General features: G+C 39.8%; 1 pseudogene; it reads left to right on the top strand.

The window, feature by feature from the left end:
- The first annotated feature begins 370 nt into the window (after positions 1-370).
- LOC134963886 (olfactory receptor 5V1-like) lies at positions 371-1,188 on the top strand (annotated as a pseudogene).
- The last annotated feature ends 6,335 nt before the right edge of the window (positions 1,189-7,523 follow it).

Raw genomic sequence — 7,523 nt, 5'->3', positions numbered from 1 at the left:
TTATTGAGTTAGAGAAGAAAATGACAGAGTTGTTGAGACAACTGGATAATGAGCGATAGCATAGCTTTGACCAATAGAAAATAAGATTGCAGAGGTGTGGATGCAGAAGACATAGAAGGGGAATTTAATATGTACTTAATAAAATGAAAAATAAATTATAGCATCAGTCTCGTTATTTAATAGCCAAACATCATATCTTTTGTAAATATATCCCTGTGTTGTTATAAAAAAATATCTGTGCCTTTACATTCACCACATTTATTTAAATCCATCAATATTCAAGATTTAACTACATTTTGTTTCAGCTTAACTAAATCTGATGACCTTAACCTTTTTAATTCTTCTTGAACAGATTTATAGACATAGCAGAATGAAGACCAATGGCTCTCTTGTATCTGAATTTATTATCTTAGGCTTGACCACTCATCCAGAATTGGAAGCACCACTGTTTATCTTGTTTTTGATCATTTACATAGTGACTTTGATTGGTAACTTGATTATTTTTATTCTCTCCATCACTGACCCTTGTCTTGACACACCTATGTACTTCTTCTTGGGAATGTTGTCATTTCTTGACATTTGGTGTACATCAGCTACTTTACCTAAAATGCTCACAGGTTATGTAACCAAATCTAAGGTCATACCATATTATGGATGTGCTGCCCAGTTATTCTTCTTCACTTGGTCTGTGGGCGTTGAGCTTCTTCTACTTGCAGTCATGGCATATGACCGATATATTGCAATTGGCCATCCACTGCGATATTCTACAATAATTAATCATAAAATCTGCTAAAACTTGCATGTGGAGATACCTACATAAATGAGATTGTGGTGTTTACTGCTGATTTTATCATTGGCATTTGCTGTTTCCTACTTACTTGTATTTCTTATGTCTTTATTATCAATACTATATTAAAGATACGTTCCGCTGAAGGCAAACGCAAGGCTTTCTCCACTTGTACTTCACACATAATAATTGTGTCCATATATTATGGAGCTACCATTTTCATTTACATCCGTCCCAGGTCGAGCCTGTCTTTAGAAAAAGATAAAATAGTGTCTGCTTTATATGCTGTGTTTACACCCACTTTGAATCCTATAATATATAGTTTGAGGAATAAAGAAGTCAAAGAGGCAGTTAGAAGGGCTGCTATCAGACTAGTTAATTTAAAGCGCATAAAGAATTAATCCATATGCTGCCTATAGTCATTTAAAACATATTATTTGATAAGTCTTTTAATAAATCTCCATAGCATTTACTTTATGATTTTTTTTACATTTAAAGACAACATATTTAGTAAAATTGTAATTAACTTTCAGTGCTTTATCCTTTTTTTTATTTTCAATATATATTCCTTTGTTTTGTCTTCCAAATAAAAATATGCCCAGATGGTTGCATGTGAATAAAATGGAAAACATGTACAATTATGCTGTCACATATATTCAATCATTGAAACACCCAATACTGTGCATGAAAAATGTCACCATTTCCAAAGAGTAAACCTATCCAATCAATAAAGGTAAAATACTAAACCTATATTACTTTCTATCCCTGTATGTGTTGCAGGCACAAAATAAAAATACTATTCTGTCATCTTCCAAAGAAAACCCCATGTAAGCTTTCTTTTTCAGATGGTTCACATGTGAAGGAAGTACCTGTTTAACTAAACTTGATGTATTTTATTTCCATGAGTTTTTCTTTTAAAAAACAAACACAATATAAATCAATGCAGACAAATATAAGTACCCAATTATTAAAATGGGCAAAAATGTATAATCAACTCCGGAAAAGAAACAAGGAAGATGAAAGACAAATCACAGTTTAGATGTAGTCTCGTGTTACCTCTTAATGGGTAAATCTTTGTGGTTGGTAATGAATATTCACGTCACCTCTAAACATGATGTCCTTTGAATAAGTAGTCATAGCCAGATTAAGGTGGGGGGGGGGGGGTCGCAGTGCATACAGTACCCCAGGCCCCCCTTTGTTAGGCTCCCCTCAGACAGAGTACAACGACATCGCTAGCTTTCCCTCTCACGCAGTAGGGATAACATGTTTTATTAAGTTATGATTGCAATCACCTTTCATATCTATGAAATAGTTCAACACAGGTGACACCAATCATATATTAAGAAAGAAGTCCAGGTAAACAGCATTTTACGCCTCCTGGAATTGGTCATGTTGGGGTGTATGCACAATCTAAAATACACTCCCCCGCCTTCCACCAGGGGCCCCCTTGTCTTAAGTGCCCCGGGCACCCCCAAGACTTAATCTGGCCCTGTAAGTAGTATCATTGGTGAGTCACTTGGTAGTTCGATATTTAATAAAGTCCTGTACCTACAAAACATGAGTAATTCACAATTATCATGATCACTTAGGGGTCTATTCATGAAGCAGTGAAAAGAATGGAGACAATGACCAGTGGAAAAGTTGCCTATGTTTTTTCACTTCTTCATGAATAGACCCCTTAGAGACATTTGCATCCACAATTCCTATGTAAGAGGACTGTGCATTCCACTGGCTTTCTACTGTTGGAAGACTTATTTTATTTATTTATTTTTTTACTGTTCACTCCTGTTACAGTTGACAGCATATATTTATGGACTGGTATTTATAGGATAATTTATTTCCTTTTTATAGAAACATCTTATTACATTATAATAGAATATTACATTATTAATACAAATGTATAAATTTTTTTGCTGCAGTAGTTTTTTTGTACGCTATTCCTTATTCACTATTTGTGCACAGTAGGGCTATAGGTCCAAAAATAAATTTTAGATTACAGTTCATGAAGCCTACTTCATGAAACACTTGTACAATACATAAGGTGCCATGTAAATAACTTAACTACCAAAGGATGGGCAGCTGGTGTTACTGTATTTTATTACAGTGCCCCACCTAATCTGTAACCAAACTATAGCATAAAGATATCATAGTGTCAACTGATACACAGTTAGTCTAAGGTAAGACTGGACATAAAGCATAATAAAACATGCAAAGCTCACCCAGAAAAGTAATGCTGCTGACCACAATAGGGTGAAATCTGCCTACCCAGTATAGTTGGGATCCCGACTAGCGGTGAAATACTGCCACCAGAATCCCAACACCACAGCCTTTTCTCCCTCTATGGGTATCCACAACACCCATAGATGGAGAATATAACCTGTGGCGGGCGCTGCGAGCCCGCAAGTGGCTTGCTAGTGCTTGCCCCACTGCCGGCATACCGCTGGCCGGGATCCCGCTGTCGGCATACTTACGGTCGGGATCATGCTGCCAGTTTTTTTTATACTTATCCCATATATTGAAGGGGAGTGCATCTCCCCAGTGCAGAAATTTGGATACATGACTGCTGTTTATTCCCAACTTTTAACAAAGTCAACAAAATAACATTAGGGAGAAGGAGAAATTCAGGGAGTAAACGTGCAGCTAACTAGCCAACTACCCACTTTAAAATAGAAAACATGCCATATAAATAATTACAAGTATTTGGGAGCCATTATCTGAATTAAATAAAATTGTATTTTTCTTGTACGAAAAAATTGCCAACTTTGGGGGTTATTCAGTTTTGTTAGCAAAGCAAAAAATGGCACTAATTTCCAAAACCATGTGCACTGCAGGTAGAGCAGATGTAACGTGCAGAGAGATTAAGGTTTTATGGATTTAAGTGTCTAGAGCTATTTGTTTATATATCGCTGCTTGGTTATACTGTTCAATGATCAGAAAGATATGTTCGCTTAGTTTAACAGAACACAGAATATCAACAACTAGCAACTCACTAGCTATGCAATTTATTGAAAGATTCTTCTAGATTAGAGGAAAAGGGCACTTGATAGAAATAATTCAACTGAATGTTACTAAAATAATCAAGAGAATATGGCATATTTGGCAGATGCAAAGTACTTTTGCAATAAGACAAAATAATTTATTAATGAGAGAACTTTATACTTTATTTACAAAATGTTTGGCAAAACATCTCAATTGACCTGACTTTTCCTATAACTATAATAACAAGATGTTATAACCAAAATAGCCAGGTTGTTTGATGTACAGTACATGGTATGTGTGTTATGTTTTCCTTTTGCAACCAAATAGCTATGACTTTTTCCAGATGTGCCTTGCACCTTCACTCCTACGCTCTCACATCACTTTACATCTCGATTTTATTTTTACTACTTACAGTAGTTTCTATAAAACATATGTAGAGCCACGGTAGATTTCTCAACACATCCATAATTAATAGCATGTCATTAACATAATTTCAAATCCTTGGGATATAAAAAATACAGTAACACTATATAAGTGTATATCCCACTATTCTGTTCCCACCCCCTATAATCCATCTACTGTACAATACATCTTGTACCAGTGCACTAATTAGTGCTCTTTTATTTCTTATATAACTTATGCAGACTAATGCTTTTTTCTATGGGTTCAGTATGATTTGCTGATGGACGGGATGCCGGCTGTCAGTATACCAACAAAGGTATCTTATCCATTAAGCCCCCTAACCCTCATCTTTACCCTACCCTAACCCTCCCTACCCTAACCTTAATTCTCCCTGGTGGTGCCTGACCCTAACCTCCCCCTCTAAGTGCCTAACCTTAACCCTCCCTGTTCGGTACCTAACCCTAACCTTCCCATCCCTGTACCCTAACCCTAATCCCCCTTCTGACGGCTAAACCTAACCCTTTTTCCTTCTAAAGATTATTATTTCTCCACCATCTCACATTTATTCCACTTTTGCAGGTTCTTCTCTGACCCCTTTTCTACTTCCTTATATCACTTTATATATCTCATTTACTTAGCCATTATAATCATTTGAGAACAAATTTTCCTGTTATACACTTTTGCCTTTTATGATTTACCAATCAGCACTCAAACAATGACAATCACTAAATTAATTTCTAACAACACATAAATGACTATAAAACTTTATGCTTTGGCTTTCTAGGCAAGTCACAGTGGTGTGCTAGGCCAGGTAGCAGGGTGCCATGTGCCACCCGGGCCGCTATGTCATCTAGTTTTCCAGGCTGCCTACTCTACATGAAGTGCTCCGGTGGTCCACTGGTTTATGCTATTGCAACAGCTGTGATGCAACTACCACTGTTGTCAGCAGGGCCATCGTCAAGGAAGGACTGGTGGTACTTTTGTCCAAGGACCGAGCAGACATAGGGACCTAGTGGCAGCCATAGATAAATAGTAGGCAGCATTTCAAATGTTGTACTTTTTGCAGCCCTTGAGCCAATAATAGCTCATGAACCAGCAGCTAATCAGGAGTCCCCTAATTGGCTGCCGGTCCATGAGCTTCAATTGGCTCATGGCCATATTTGAAATGCTGCTGTCCCTATATGCACATGGCTGCTGCCTGCCGGCACTACAGCACTGGTGGCCTGGTACTGTCCCCACCGCTGTCACCCAGGCTCTGAAGACACTTCTTCTGTGGAACACAGAGCCGCAGCCTCCCCGCCTAATACAGATAAGTGCTTTCCCAGGCACCACCAAACTAAGATATTGCTATTTGACAAAACTGATGCCCTGGTTTTTCACAATAAAGAAATAGGAGCACAACCCACATAGCATCTTACATGCTGTACAGTATATACAGAGGGTTAGATCCTTGTCCAGAGGTCGCAATTTATCTTTGGCTACTCCCAATTTCTGACAAATTCTCGAAATTGGGGAAAAATGTTCCTACAGACCTGTACTATAATAACTACTGACAAACTTAATAGATGTAGTAACAATTATTGGCAAATGATAAATGCTTTGTTTAATACAGTAGTAACATAATTATGGGTGGTCTTCAGTATGCCGAATGTCGGGATCCCGGCGCACAGTATACCGGCGCCGGGATCCCGACACCCGGCATACCGACAGCTATTCTCCCTCGTGGGGGTCCACGACCCCCTGGAGGGAGAATAAATAGCGTGGCGCGCATAACGTGCCACCGTGCCCACAGCGTGGTGAGCGCAGCGAGCCCGCAAGGGGCTCCTTTGCGCTCGCCACACTGTCGGTATGCCGGCAGTCGGGCTCCCGGCGCCGGTATGCTGGTCGCCGGGAGCCCAGCCGCCGGCATACCATACCACACCCCATAATTATGACCTCATGGAATGAAATCATGCGACACCTTAATCTCGTGCATTAAAAATTTAACCTGACTACAGGTATCCAGAGATGTAAGATATTGATAGGACAATAGATAATTTGTTTTACATTTTACTTAGAATTTTTTTTTACTTTTTACTTGTAATATGTTCAAGACTAACCACTAATGGTGTCTGTCAACTTGTAAAAGTATAAATGTGCACTAATAATTATATGCAGCCAGTTTGTATTCTCTCGCTCACGTTTCACATGGAAATATAACTGACATAAAAACATTTCAGAACTTAAATGCTATAAATGATGTTTGACACAAAATCTGACATTATTAGTCACAGGGGTAAATTTACTAAGGTGGGAGTTTTTTTTAGAACAGGTGATGTTGCCCATAGCAACCAAATAGATTCTATCCAATATCTTCTAGAACAGAGGTTCTCAAACTCGGTCCTCGGGGGCACACACAGTGCATGTTTTGCAGGTCTCCTCACAGAATTGCAAGTGAAATAATTAGCTCCACCTGTGGACCTTTTAAAATGTGTCAGTGAGTAATTAATACACCTGTGCACCTGCTGGGTTACCTGCAAAATATGCACTGTGTGTGCCCCCGAGGACCGAGTTTGAGAACCTCTGTTCTAGAATCTGATTGGTTGCTATGGGCAACATAACCAGTTCTAAAAAAAACCTCCCACCTTAGTAAATTTTCCCCGCAGAGAGGATACTAAAATTACAGATGAGAGCTGGATGTAAATAGGTGTCAGAGAGGTGCTGTCCTCTCAGCATCTCTCTACCGTGGGCCCAAGTAAGTCATAATAATAATGATCATCCCTGTCACCCTCTGCTTCTCCTTGTCACCCACTCCCAGTCAACCTCTGTCTCTGCTTATCACCCTCTTCTTCTCTTCACCCTATACCTCTCCAAGTTACCTTTATCTCAATACCCTCATCCTCTCCCTGTCATCTTCTAACTCTCCCTGTCTCACTCTTCCTCTCATCCTATAACTCTCCCTGTGATCCTCTTCCCCTTTCTGTCATCCCCTGCCTCTCCCTGTGACCCGCTGCCTGTTACCATCTTTCTCTTCCAGTGACCCTCTTCCTCTCCCTGTCACCCTCTTCTTCTGCCTCTCCCCTGTGACCCTCATCCTCTCCCTGTAATCAACTCCTTGTTACCCTCTGCCTCTCTCCCCATAACCCTCTCCCCCTGCTTTATACCTTTTCCTCACCCTGTCGGCTATTGCCTCATGGAGGCCTTGTTTACGCACCAGTTAATGCCCCACTCCCAATATAGCTCCATCCACATTATCCACAGCTCCACCCACCTGTGTCTCACCTTTCCCAACAGTGGGGCCCTGCCCATTTTGTCAGTCCCGGGCTCCACAATTTCTGATGGCTGCCCTGGTTTGCATCCACAAGCTTGTGATCCA

This window comes from Pseudophryne corroboree, chromosome 1, assembly GCF_028390025.1.
Source record: "Pseudophryne corroboree isolate aPseCor3 chromosome 1, aPseCor3.hap2, whole genome shotgun sequence".
Taxonomy (NCBI): domain Eukaryota; kingdom Metazoa; phylum Chordata; class Amphibia; order Anura; family Myobatrachidae; genus Pseudophryne; species Pseudophryne corroboree.
This window is presented reverse-complemented; position numbering and strand designations above follow the sequence as displayed.